The sequence below is a fragment of the Gracilinanus agilis genome, chromosome 2 (genome assembly GCF_016433145.1).
Source record: "Gracilinanus agilis isolate LMUSP501 chromosome 2, AgileGrace, whole genome shotgun sequence".
NCBI classification, from domain to species: domain Eukaryota; kingdom Metazoa; phylum Chordata; class Mammalia; order Didelphimorphia; family Didelphidae; genus Gracilinanus; species Gracilinanus agilis.
This window is the reverse complement of record NC_058131.1, coordinates 75,352,102-75,367,518: the sequence shown is the minus strand read 5'-3', so window position 1 is coordinate 75,367,518 and position 15,417 is coordinate 75,352,102.

The window sequence follows — 15,417 nt, the reverse complement described above, 5'->3', positions numbered from 1 at the left end:
TCAGACCAAAATAGAGAGAGGCAAAGATGTTACCTTCTCTAGCCCTGAGAAAGAAAAGAAACTGCAGGTGGCTCTGTCGACTGCCAGAAGCCACTCTTAGGATGCCACACCCAGAGAGTGTAACTGTCATAAAAATAACAGTTATAACTGCCAACAATTGAAATTAACACACTCTCTCAGCTCTATTTGAAACTCCAATTCTTTCTCAAGCCAGCTTCTCTACTTCTTATCTTTAAACTAATAAAACAATATTTATTTTCTGATATTCTTATAATATAATGGTTAAGATTTAATTTTTGACAAAATTCTCACTGAGACATCACAGTTATAAGCATTATTACCCAGCATACTGAAGAAATTTGCCTTTGATTTTTAAAAATTATATCTTTTTTGTAGTTTTTCTTTTGCATATAGTTTTTATGTGTTCCATATATAGTATTCTGATCAACACCAACATCTTAATTAGGGCTTTTTAATCCTAGCGTCACAAATATATGTATGTTAAACAGCTTGAAACAGAATATATAATGGACAAATTTTGGAAATGTGAATGAGAACAAATATGGCAACAGAGGTCTATATTTCCCCCCAGTAAAACCAAGTGCAAGGCTTTTTGGGAATAATTAATTAAAAATAACTTCTGACATATCTAGTGTAAATAAAATTCTGTAATTAGAAAATAAAAAAAATGGCTTCTTTCATGTCATCAAAATTTTGGAATAAGTCTTGCTAAAAATAAAAACTATAGGCAACTTCTCAATGACAGTTTTATGACACTATGTCCTAATGGTGAAAGCACTAACCTGAATTCATAAGATGTGTCCTACTACTAGTGTTGCTACCACTTAATATTTAAAATTATGCAACTAAGCTTAATTTTGAAGTTCAGTCTGTTTATCTATAAAATGGGGGTAATATTTGGACTGCCATCATTATTGGATAGTTGTGAAGAGAGTCCTTTGCAAACCATAAAACATTATATAAATTTATTATTGTTATTATAAATAATACATGATAGCATTTATTGGAATTATAAATTATTAATAATGAGTAAGCAATGTTATTAAAATTTCTCTGAGCCTTAGTTTTATTGGATGCAAAGTACAGAAATTATATTACATAATATACTATAAAATCCCTAATGTCTCTGCCAGAAAACTAATATTTTCTGATTTCAAAAGATTTCAACCTCAAATTTTATATGCAATTCATGGGAAATGAAAGGACAGAGAATGATGACTTCGGAATTTGTAAATATCCAGAAAAGAAATATGTACATTAAGATGTTAATATAATAAATACATAATATTGAAACAATAATAAATTCAATTACTAAAATTCTATCAGAAAAAATGGCTAGCACAACAACTATGATGATAATAAGTTGCATGTTGGAGAGACTGGGAAATACAAAGTAAGAAAATGTCACCCAGGTCAATGTACATGATATACTCTGTGTTTCCTGAGATTATAGTCATAACTGGGAAGGTCTGATGGAACTCTGAAATTTTAGCCCATTTAGGTTTGGTAATAGCATTTATTGTGTTAACTTCCCAGCAGTGAACAGGAAACTGCTCCATTGGATCTCAGAAATATATGGGACAGCACAGGGTACAGTGGTGACTTCACTCAATACCACTAGGATAATCAGATTAACATGGGCAGAAAACTAGTGGAAATGATTAATAATGTGGTACCACAATAATAACAAAACAAAATAAGAAAGACCAGGGTCCCCACTTGGCAAATGATTTAGTGAAAATGTCACTGAACATTAAAGTACCAAAAACAATTGCACAAGAAATAGGATGAATATTTGGATTTGGTTATGTGTCACTACTTTTATCAAAACAAAAATGCAAAAAAGGAATCTCACTAACTAAGGAGACAAGATTTGCTTTGCTTTTTCTCAAATGCACTATCAGATTAAAGTCACTCAGCAATATATTGCTAACCCCTTCAAGGCAATTAAACTACCCCTTCAACAACAACAAACCCTTTATCCTCAAATCTATGACAAAAGAGTCAGTATTAAAGAACTCTTAATATCTGAGGCAAGAGATATGAAAATCTTAGAGTCTTAAGGTCCCTGAAAATCTTTACTTAATGATAAATCTAGATATTATACTAAATAATATAACAGAAGACAAAAAATGCAATGGTGTCTCAATCATTTTGAAAAGAAGGTGAACTAACAAACTAGGATTTTTTAAAAAATTACATCATGCTTTGACTACAAATGGCAGAACAATTATTGTAATGCAGGGTTCATGCAAGATCTCTTGCATTCACAAAATTACCCTAGGCAATCCTGGCAGTTAGGAAAATGGAACTTTGGCCCAGCAGGTGCCAGTCCCAAGACCTGACAGTTTGAGCTGGGACTATAAATACCCCTTCAGAACCAACCTGGGGGTTCTGATTTCTTTGACCTCACCCAGGCACCCAGCTATCCCTGGATTTCCCTTGAGGCCCTGGGTTGTGGGTTGTGGATTGTGGGTAGGAAATTAGATTAGGTCAGCCTAGGAACAGGGACACCCCTAAACTAACTTATCAACCTCATCTATCTAGCTGGTGGACCACTTAACATCAGGACAGTGGACATTGTCCCTGGTTGAGGGGCTGGTTCCCTCAGCCTGATCTTACCTTCTGAGGCCCATTGCCAACACTGGCCAGTCTCCCTTAGCAACAGCTTCTCCAGACCCTTAAACCCTCTTTCCTCAGTTTTCCCTCCTGTCTTTTAATAAGCCCTTAGCCTGATACTGTGAGCTTCAATTGTTATTTATAACATCATCCAGGACTAAGGGGCTGAGGAGAGGGAAGATAGCAACCACCTGATTCCAGAGGAAGTTTTGGCCAGGCATCCATTTTATTCAGGAAGTGAGACAGCTTCACTTCCTGTTGGTTACTGCTTTCACTCCAGCAGGGAGGGGCTCCTCACTCTCCACCTTAAAGTTGCCTACAGACAGCAGGGAGACTGACTAGGCATCACAGCTCAGGTATACACATCCCTGGCAGCCTCAAATCATCAATTACAGTAGTTGTAGGCTCCCTGGCCCAGGTAACTCACTGGTACCACCAGCTCTCCTAATATCAACCACTTTACCCCCCTTATTACATTATACAAAATGGTAAAACTCAAAAGGCCAGTGTCAATCATTTTGGACATATATTCTCACTCAGTATTTGATAGAAATTGTTAAGATATTTCATGACCCCTCATCAGTATAAATGGCAGCTGTTGACATAATATGAAGTATAAAAAATAAAAGTGGAAATAAAAAAAAAATATATATATATATTTCCCTATGAGTAGGAATCAAACACAACCATAATAGAATAAACTTGAGATACTGAAGATATTTAGAAAAGAAATGTAAGATTAGACTAATATTTAGGGGAGAATGAATGTTATATAGCTGAATAAAAGCTACAAAAAGAAATGTGGAAAGGAATCCAAGGAAAAAGTACATGTTATAGTTTCTTATAACCATCAATTGAAACAAAGAGAGACTCTGAAGAAAAATAGTATGGTTAATTTATTTTTTTGTGTGTAGAATAGAAGACTACACAACTAAAGTTCAAGCTATATGAAATGAGAATCAGGATGCTTTCTTACAATTAGAATGATGTAAGGCACTAAATTTATTTTTTAGTTCATTGTTTTCTTACTTTCAATTTTATTAATATCACTTTTGATTTTCAGGATTTCTACTGCAATGTTTAATTGGAGGTATTTAATCAATTTTTCTAGTTTGTTTTTTTAAAGTTGTATGCAGAATTCATCAATTTGTTCTTTTTATATTTTANAGATTCCATTGTCTCCCTTTACTAAAGGATTCTTTTGCAACTGAACAGGTCAATAACCAGGTCTTTGTTCACAGTAACTGGTTTAATGAAAGGTAAACAGGAATGGTTGAGGGGTGAAATAGGAATGAAGGAAAGAGGAATTAGGATTAAAATATAGGAATTAGCTAAACTAACTAAACTGAATATATATCTTCAATTGTTGTTAGAAGGTAGCCACAAACAGATGCTGACAGGTTGGTTGACCTGGCAACAGTGCTTAGCACAAGCTGTTGCTGGATGTTTAGCTCTGACTTGGTTAGCTTAGTTTTGTTGATGAATCTTCAAAAGTAATCTGGTTGTTGTAGAGAAAATTATTTTAATGTTGATGATCGATTGAGAGATGATGGTAATATCAATGGATGAACCTGAGTAACTGTCCCTATAAGGTAACAGCTAATCCTGGCTTATGAAAATAGCTTTGAGACAAACTGGAGAGCCTACCCTTTTCATCTTCCACCTCAACTCAAAAATGGGTTCCCTTGGGTTAAGCTGAACTCCTATTTATTGGACTCCTCCAAAGGTCTTCTCCAGTCTCATGGCAGCTCATACCAACTCTGAGAATTTTAAAATCTGAGCTATCAACTGGCAACTGATGGCCCAAGATGGCTTCTTGAAAAAACTACAGAAGTCATTAACTTCCTTCATATAATTCAATTTATTATTTTTATTGTAATAAAATTTTCCACATATGTTTCCTAAAGTTAAGTGATGAAAATCATCCCCTTTCTTCTTCTCTCTCCCTTCCAGGTGCTGGCAAGCAATTCAATGTGGGTTATACATGCATATATTTCTAGTTATGAATTATTATAAATATGAATTATTTTGTTTCACAAATTTTGGTGTCTCTTTTTACAGTTGGGTGATTTTTTTGTTGTAATTTTCTTGACTTTCTTTCATTACTCTTATTTTTTCCTAGCTTTTTAACCCAACCAGTGTAATGCAGGATTTATGCAAGATCTCTTGCACTTGAAAAATTACCCTAGGCAATCCTGGCAGTTAGGGGAATGGAACTTTGGCCCAGCTATTGCCAGTCTCAATACCTGACTGTTGGAGCTGGGACTATAAATATCCCCGGAGAACCAATCTGGGGGTTCTGATTTCCTTGACCTCACCTTGACCTCATCCATCTACCCCCTGGACTTTCCCTTGGCCTCTGGGAGGTGTGGTTGGTGGGTTGTGGGACATGGGCAGGAATTAATTAGCTTAGCCTAGCCAAGGACACCCCTAAACTAAATCATCAACCTCATTTGTCTAGCTAGTGGACCACTCTACAGCAGGGCAGTGGAAATTATCCCTGGCTGAGGAGCTGGTTTCCTCAGCCTGATCTTACCTACTAAGGCCTTCTGGCAACTGGCTATCACCCTTAGCAACAGCTTCTCCCTACCCTAACCCTCTTCCCTCAGTTTCTCCTTGTGTTTAAATAAACCCTTAGCCTGATACTGAGAGCTTCCATAGTCATTTATAACATCTTCCAGAGCTAAGGGGTATGGAGAGGGAGAATAGCCACCACCTGACTTCAGAGGGAGTATTGGACAGGTATCCATTTTATTGAGGAAGTGAGACTGCTTCACTTCCTGTTGGTTACCTCATTCACTCCAGCAGGGAGGGGCTCCTCACTCCCCACCTTAAAGGAGCCTACAGACAGCAGGGAGACTGTCTGGGCATAATTGCTCAGGCATTCACATTCCTGGCTGTCTCAAATCAACAAATATTGTAGTTGTAGGTTCCCTGGCCCGGGTGACTCACTGGTACAACCAGTTCCCCTAATCATCAGCCTGTTTATTCCCTTATTACAGCAGTCTCATTTGGATTTTGAAAAAAAAAATTAAGCTCTTCCAAAAACTCTTTGTAGGCTTGTGACCATTTGGTATTTTTCTTTGCTGTTTATAAGTAGGTATTTTAAGTATGTTGTGCTCTCAATTTGAAATAAGATCTTCCCTATCCCTCTAATGGCTATCTATTATCTATATCTATATTATCTATTCTATATTATCTAATACCTATAGTTGGGTTCTTTTTATTTGATTTACTCATTTTTTTTTAAATTTTAGCAGCTGAACTAAAAGGCTTAACCTGTAGTTTTATATTTGAATTGAGCTCTAATCACAGGGCTTGGGCAGGTGTGAGCTAGGGGGTTGGGGGTTGATATCTAAGTGTTCAGGATTTGTTTTTGCTTTGTTATTCCATAGACCCTACTTCCTTCTTCCAGTTTCTATAATTCAGTTCTAGGCTGCTTCCCTAATCTCAAACCCTAGTCTGTGACTCGCCTCAGGCACTGCAAGTAGAGCACCTGTACTCCCAATAATTCCACCACTGCAAGCAAACAGATTGCCTCCCATCTCTGACAATAGCCAGGAACTTCACTGTCCTGTGGATGATCATAGACCCTCAACAACCACACTCATTATTGTGTATTCCTTCTATTCTTATAAGTCCCTAGAAGTCAGAGCTTGGGGCAGATATGGCATCTGATCAGCACACCTGGGCCCCTGAGTTCCTTCCCTGTTTAGCTGTCAGACCCCAGCTGTGGGTAAGTGGAGATCCCAGGGCTCACTACCTGGTTACTTTACAGGTATCTGCCACTGAAACATAGACCCCTGGATCAAGTAGACAATTTAAGGATTACTACCCTTCGCCCAAGTCTTGTGACTTATTGATTCCCTTGTGTTTGCTTCTGGGTGCTTACACAACCAGTAGATGTCTAGGCCAAAGATGTAAGAGATCCCCCTTACGAGTTATCCCTGATTGTTCTGCTTCACTCATGACTTTTTTCTGGTTTTTCCTCTTTTAGCATTGATTCCAGGGAGTTATTTCTGATTGTTTGTGGGGGAGTTTGGAGAGTATGGTAGTCTCACACCCTACTCTGCCATTTTCCAAAAATGCCACTGGAGGTTTCTCTGAATTGGATGATCTTTAAATGTTTGGTTAATTTCATTATTAAATCCATCTGGTCATGATGCTTTTGTCTTAGGAATTTATTTATGGCCTGTTTAATTTCTTTATCTAAAATGGGTTTATTTAGATACTCTATTTCCTCCTCTAGTGTTTTAGGCAATTTATATTTTTATAAATGTTCTTCCATTTTACTTATATTGCTAAATATTATTTTGGCAATGATTAGGTAAAATAACTCTACCAGGTGGTTTGATTGCATCTCTATTAGTGGTAAATTCACCCATTTTTTATTCAAATGATTTGGTTTTTGTGTTTTTCTTTCAAACTGTATTAACTAATGGTTTACATATTTTGTTTTTGTTTTTGTAAAACCAACTCTTATTTTTATATATTAATTCAAAGATTTTCTTATATTAATTTTTGCTATTCTTGCTTTTAAATTTTAGGATTTCTGATTTAATATTTAGTTAATGATTTTTACTTTGTCTTTATGTAGTTTGTTTTTTATTATATACACAATTCATTATTTTAATCTTTCTCTGTTATTTAAATAAGCTTTATGTTTTTCTTAGTAAATTTTCAGTTGTCAGGTTTTTAGTGACAATTGGTAGGTATGACAACAGTCCATGCTGCTAGTCATCTATACAATAGCATATATAATGCCAAAGAAATAGGTTCTCATTTCTTTGTGATTCAAAAAATTCTGTATTTTAGGCAGAAAATGCTCTTTAAAGGCACAAATAGTAATTTAAAAAAAATGTCTGAAGACAAATGCAGAATTACATATTACAATAGAATATGAATATATGTTCTTTTATTTCCATGACAATTTAAAATAATGACAAGGTAGGAATTTAATTAAAAAACACATTGTTTATTAGTGAATGGTTGTCATCAGACTCTGAAAATATGAAAGATAAATTAATATAGGATTTTATGTTCATTGAAATAAATTTTTAAAGTGGCCTTTCAGCCAAAATGATATAAGAACACATGTTTAATAATTTATAAGATTAGGAATTTCATCAATGTGAATATTACCCCAACTAATGCAAATCACAATCCTTCAATAACTTAATAGGAAGTGTTCATGAGTTAATTTGGCTAATAAATGGAATTACTTGATGCTCAAACATCTACTGATGAGCCTTTTAGGATTTAGAATCTAGTTATCAGATAATACATAAAATGTGCTTGTGGGATCAGTAGGCAAAATTTTGCATGTATTACAATATATCAAAATTTTCTTCTACTTTTCCTCATTTGTGAAATATTTTATGATACATCGTTTAATTGATACTCTCTTATATCTAAAATTACCCTGTAATTATTTCTTTGTTCATGTTGGATGCTCATTGGGATACAAAGTCCTTGAAAGGAGAAATTATGATTTGTCTTTCTTTATTTTATACCAACATGCCCTAAAATTATGATGGGGAAAGGAATAAATATTTATATATTACACCTGTGCTAAGAACTTTTATAAATATCATCTCTCATTTTGTCCTCACACCATTCCCAAGTTTGGTGCTATTATTATTATTATTATTTTTACAATTGAGGAAATCAGAGGCAAGTAGGGATTATATAACTAGCCCAGGGTCACACAGGGATTTAGTGTTTGAGGACAAGTTTGAATTCATATCTTCTTGACTCCAGAGCTGTATCCATTGTTCCATGACGTACTCATTTAATAATGTTATTTACTTTCTTTTAATTGAAAATGAATAGTACTAATATTTCCTCATAAATTATTATTTTATATTCATAGTTATTCATTCAGGAAAAGAATTATCTTTGTCATTTTAACATCAAATTTTGGAAAAATTAACTATCAAACTTCAAATTTTTAATTTTTAATGATCAAAAATTGCATATATGATGCTATCCTAACAAATTTATGTTTTTGCATTTAATAAAATTATGAGTTTAAGTTTAAAAATTATTTTAGATTGGTTCACTGGGGGCAGATCTGAGATAGTAGAGTAAACACTCAACTAAGATCTCCCTATTTTCTCCTCAAAAACATTAAAATAGCAACTCAAATTTAATTCTAGAGTGGTAGAGTCAACTATAGATCAGAATGAGACTTTCTTCTGGTGCAAGACATCAAAGTTCAGCAAGAGAGATTTGTGACACAGGAGTGGAGTCTGGCCCAAAGACCCTGAGGGGGAAAAAATACTACTTCTAATCCCATGAGAGCAGTGACCTTAAGGAACAGTATTGATTGAAATCCCAATAGATTAAAGGACCATAGTGAAAACAAGGAAAGAAGTGACCAGGCCTATCCCCTGATCAAACTATCTTGGAAGCATTGAAAACTTTCAAAAAATCAGCTCTAGCTCTGAAAATAGTAGTGGGAAAAAAAGCCCAAAGATTCAGATACTACTGTTTTACACCCTATTTCAAGAAAATAACCAAACATTAACAAAAAGTTCCAAACCAAAAAAATGGTATGGAAAATGAGAAAGCAAGGAAAAAAAATAACTGGTAACATAAAATTACTAACTCCAAAAGAAAACAGTGAAGTCAAAAGAGCTAGTAGTAAAGAATTAGAAAAAGTACAACAAAATTTCAAGAAGAATTTAAGTTATTTTCAAAATCAAAATAAGAGTAGTGAAGGAAAAAATTAAGAAAGAAATGAAAGAAAAAGAAGAAATTTATTGAAAAGGATACACAAAAATAATAATGAAAATAACTTAAAAACAAGAATTGGTGAAAGGGAAAAAGTTGTTAAAAATTCTTTGATGAAAATCTTTAAAAGTTTAAAGTGGGGAAATGGAAGCTAATGACTCTACGACACAGGAAGAAACAATACAAAGTCAAAAGAATTAAATAATAGAATAAAATATGAAATGTATCATAGGATAAACAACTGACATGGGAAATAGACTGTAGTGAGAACAGCTGAACAAATTTTAGTATGTGAATGTAATGGTATTTATGGATTTAGTATATGAATGTAATGGAATTCTATTGTGCCATAAAAAATCATGAAGATGATCATAAAAATAATGACTTAAAAAGACAAATAATGTAAAGTGAAGTGAGCAGAACAAGGAGAATATTATGTATGGTAACTGCAATAATGTATGATGATCAACTGTAAATTACTTCATTACCATCAATGTAGGGATCCAGGACAACACCAAAGTACTTATAATGAAAAAAACTATCTTTCACCAGAGAAGAAACTGACAGAGTCTGAATATGGATAGAAGTATACCATTCTTCACTTTAATCCTATATAAGGAATATATTTCTTCTTTCACATTATGACAAACATGGAATTATGTATAATTTTTAACACATATCCAAATAGATCCTATTACCTGCCATCTTGGGGAATGAAGATAGCTGGGAGAGAGGGAGAGAACATGGATTGCAAATTGTCATAAATTTAATATTAAAAAATGTTGCCAATATAAAAAGTAGATTTATAAGAAAGAATTTAAGAATTATAGGTGGAGTTAGGTGACACAGTGGATGAAGAACCAACCAGGCCTGAAGCCAGGAGAACTTGGTTTCAAATCTTACCTTGTGTAATGCTATTTATAATATATATCAAAAGACTATAACTCAAAAGTGTGCACAGCCAAGATGGTTGAGTAAAAAATATTTGGAGTTCCCAGTTGCCTTCCAAATGAGCAAAGAAGAACAAAAATGCTTCAAAACAAATCCTACAGTGTAAGAATCAACAGAAGAGGGGGTGAAGCAGTGCACTGGCCCAGAACATTCAGAGATAGCAATAAAGATTAATCTAACTGAGGTTCAAGGATAGAAAACTGAACAAGCTACAACAGAACTCAGACGTGATAAAGTGCAAGTATCAGGAGGAAAAGGAAGTTGGCTTGATCCAGCTCCATCAGGGGAATATAGAAAACTAATGCAATACAGAACAGGCAGCAGTGAGAGGAAAGCAGTTCTGCATAATCCAGCCAAAAAAGCCAAGCATAAACCTGCACAAGCAGCAGCAGAAGGAACTCAATTCAACATGATCTAGCCTCAGCAGGATTGGGTAGAATTCAATTCAACTCTGTTGAATTGAAAATATATAAACACCCACACAATAGGGCAACCAGGCTTCCTCTGTAGAGTATTCAATCTTGACCAGTGGCACAGTACCCCATGCGAAGTACAAGCACAGAACAGTATTCCCTCCATCCTAGGAATGGAGCTAAGCTTCAGTTTATATGCAATAAAAAGATGGGAAATAGCTCCAAAATGAGCAAAAGATACGGACGGAAAAGGCCCAAACTAGAAAAAAAATTTCAAAGAGAGATGGCCAAAATTCAAGCTAAGAAAAGGACGGCAATTTAAAAAAAGTGAAACCATGTGAAGTCTCAAAGGAAAGTATGAAAGGATGTCAAGTACAAAGTTTACTCAAGAAAAGTGTCAGAAAGAGATGGAAGAAAAACAATAAGAGAGATTGGGGAAAACTTAGAAAAGAAAATGAAAGAATCAAGAGCTTAGGGAAAAAAAAAACTAAAGAAAAAACAATTCCCAAAAGAAGTAATACAATATTCCAAATATTAGAAAAACTCCCTAAGAAAGGAAATACAAAATCTCAAAGAAAAAAAAATAAAATTGTATGAATATAAGCTAATAATTTCATATGATAGCAGAAAACAAAGAAATTCAAAAGAATGAAAAAAATAGAAGAAAATCTGAAATTTTTCAATGCACAAAAAACTGACCTGGAAAATAGATTCAGGAGAGATAATATTAGAATCACTGGATTAGAAGCATATGAAAAGAAGATAGAAGCTGCATTACTGATAATGGTGGTGGCAGCAGCAATGGCAGCCACCAAATTGGGAGCTTCAGCCATGGCAGTAGCTGGAGGGGTAGGTACAGTAGTCATATTGGTGGCAGATGTAATCATGTTAGTCAAGAAAGAAGCATTTGAAGTCCCCCAATTACCTCTGACCACAGAAGTAAAAAACAAAAACATCATGATGAATACTGGAGTGCCAGAATCAATGGAAGAAGGGGTGAAACAGTATCTGACCCAGAAGAACATTGAAACACAACAAGGAGGACTCATATCACCACAATATGAGGAGGGAGCCCTAAACAAGCGTCAGTAGGTTTGGAAAGAAAATAGTGCAAATGATAGGAGAAAGAGAACACCCAGTTACTTCCTGCCTGAGCAGAGCAGTGTAAGAACAGAAACCTATGGAGTACAGAACACATAGCAGTGGGAGAAAAATGACCCTTCAAAATCCAGAGAGAACAGAGACAAAGCATGACCGAGAAAGGAAGCATTGTGAGGAATTCAGGCAAATAAAATTCAGATACAGAATTTGACAGAACCCAATTGGAACTATTTGAAATGAAGAGTTGTGAACCTCTATGTAGCAGGCCAAATAGACTGCTTTTGAAGAGTGCAGCTGAGCCACAAGCACAGTACAAGGATAGGACAGTATACTTGCTACCTTAGAAATGCAGCTAAGCTTCAGAAAATAGACAAAATGAAAGAGAAAAAAAAACTCCAAAGAGCAAAAACAAAACAGAACAAAACAAAATAACAAATAAAAAGTAGAACACTAGAAAACTATCTCAGAGAGAGAGATGACTAAAATATAAACTCAGGAGATGATTTTCAGTACAAAAATGAAGTGTGAAGCCTCTAAGGAAAATGTGAAAAAATTGTCAAGCCCAAAAAGAACTCTTGGAAGAATTCCCAAATATAGAAAAATAAATAATAAGAACCTTTGGAAAAAAATAGAAAAGAAAGTGATAGAAAAAAATCAATGGTTTAAAAGAAAACCTTACTTAATAAAGCAGTTCCCTAAGAAAAGGTAATACTATACCTCAAACAGGAAAATAACTCTTTTAGAAAGGAAATACAAAGCCTCAAAGAATAAAATGGTACCCTAAAAATTAGAACTGGACAAATGTAAGCTAATGACTTCACGAGATAGCAGAAAACAATAAAGCAAATTCAAAAGGATGAAAAAATAGGATAAAATTTGTAGTTTCTATGGAAAAAAAACTGGTCCGAAAAACAGATGTAGGATGCATAATCTAAGAATCATTGCATTGACTGAAAGATATGATCAGGAAAAGAACCCAGTCACCCTATTGCAAGAAATATAAGTGAAAATTTCCCTGGTCCTCTTGAACAAAAGGAAAAATTAGAAATTAAAATAAATTTAAATTTAAAATCCAAATTTTAAATATCTGAGGACAATTATAGACAAATTCCAGAAATTCCAAGTCAAGGAGAATATACTATAAGCAGCCAGAAAAAACCAAATTGTGGAACAACAGTCAGGATTACACAGAATTTTGTAGCTTCTGCATTCAAGCATCTAAAGTCATGGAGTATGATATTCTGCAAGGTAAAGGATCTAGGCCTACCACCAAAAATCATCTACCCAGCAAAACTGAACATAATACTCCAGGGAAAGAAATTCACATTTAATGAAACAGAGGAATTCCAACTATTCCCTAAGAAAGGACCAGAGATAAAAAAGTGATTAAATTCCACACTTGAAAGATAAAAAGGTAAACAGAAAAAAACAAAAAACCTCAAGGGAATCCCTACATGGGAAAATGTTTAGTAGGATACTTGGGATTTCTATTGTATAAGTGATACTTAAAGTATTTAATAATTTTTAAGAAGCCAAATAAAACAATGGGATTAAGCTGATTATATTCCTTGAATTGGAAAGTGAGAACTCAAATACTTAAGATACTTATGGTACAAGAGATATTAAAGATATTTTAAGTTGATCAAGGGGAACAATGGAGTTAACTGATTACATTACTAGTAAGGTGATAAGAAGATGTTTAAGATGCATGGTGCTTGAAGTATCTAAAATACCTAAAGTTCTTAGGATATTTAAGGTCCTGAAGAAACTTAGTAACTTAATCACTGTTAGGGAAATGAATAGGAGGACAGAGAGAGAGAGAGAGAGAGAGAGAGAGAGAGAGAGAGAGAGAGAGAGAGAGAGAGAAATATCAGGGAGTAAATCAAAGAATGGGAAAGAATGACATCCTGTAAAAAGAGAAAAGGAGAGCAAATAGGGGTAAATTATCTCATATGAGGAATTATGAAAGAATCAATATAGTGGAAGGTAAGATGAGGGGGTAATGGGCAATGCTTGAACCTTGTTCTCATCAGAATTGGCACCAACTGGAAATAATGTAGATGTTTATTTAGATAAAGAAATTTATATTGCCCTAAAAGAACAAAAAAAAAAAAAGATGTGGATAAGAAAGGGAAGAGGCTTATAGAAGGGATGATGGATTGGGGACATGGTGGTCAGGAATAAAACACCTGTGATGTGATAAAAAGGTAAAAGAAGAGTTTGAGAAGAGTAAATAGAAGGAAAGTAGGATGGAGGGAATTGTCAGAATTAGACAAATCTAAAAAAAAAAAAAACAAGAACGAAATCAAACAGGTGAATAAAATTTTAGAAAAGTTAAATGTTAAAAGTTAAAAATTAGAAAGTTCTTTGGAGAAAATTAAATGGGAATAGAAAAGAATATAACTTTCATAAGCAGTGCATGGCACCTTCACAAAAATTGTCCATGTATTAAGGCATAAAATTTTCACAATCAAATGCAGAAAAGTAGAAATATTAAATGCATCTTTTCCAGAGCATATTGCAATAACAATTACATTCAATGAGTTCCATGGAAAAAGAGACTAAGAATTAGTTGGAACCTCAATAATTTAATTCTAAAGATTAAGTGGGTGAAAGAATAAATCAGAAAATCAAAAAAAAATTTTAAGAAGAAAGACAACAGTGAGACAGGATAACAAAATTTATGAGATACAACTAAAACAATGCTAAGGAGAAAAATTTGTATCTCTAATGTATCTCACACTAATCACACATCAATAAAATATAAAAAGAACAAATTGATGAATTCTGCATACAACTTTAAAAAAACAAACTAGAAAAATTGATTAAATACCTCCAATTAAACATTGCAGTAGAAATCCTGAAAATCAAAAGTGATATTAATAAAATTGAAAGTAAGAAAACAATGAACTAAAAAATAAATTTAGTGCCTTACATCATTCTAATTGTAAGAAAGCATCCTGATTCTCATTTCATATAGCTTGAACTTTAGTTGTGTAGTCTTCTATTCTACACACAAAAAAATAAATTAACCATACTATTTTTCTTCAGAGTCTCTCTTTGTTTCAATTGATGGTTATAAGAAACTATAACATGTACTTTTTCCTTGGATTCCTTTCCACATTTCTTTTTGTAGCTTTTATTCAGCTATATAACATTCATTCTCCCCTAAATATTAGTCTAATCTTACATTTCTTTTCTAAATATCTTCAGTATCTCAAGTTTATTCTATTATGGTTGTGTTTGATTCCTACTCATAGGGAAATATATATATATATATTTTTTTTATTTCCACTTTTATTTTTTATACTTCATATTATGTCAACAGCTGCCATTTATACTGATGAGGGGTCATGAAATATCTTAACAATTTCTATCAAATACTGAGTGAGAATATATGTCCAAAATGATTGACACTGGCCTTTTGAGTTTTACCATTTTGTATAATGTAATAAGGGGGGTAAAGTGGTTGATATTAGGAGAGCTGGTGGTACCAGTGAGTTACCTGGGCCAGGGAGCCTACAACTACTGTAATTGATGATTTGAGGCTGCCAGGGATGTGTATACCTGAGCTGTG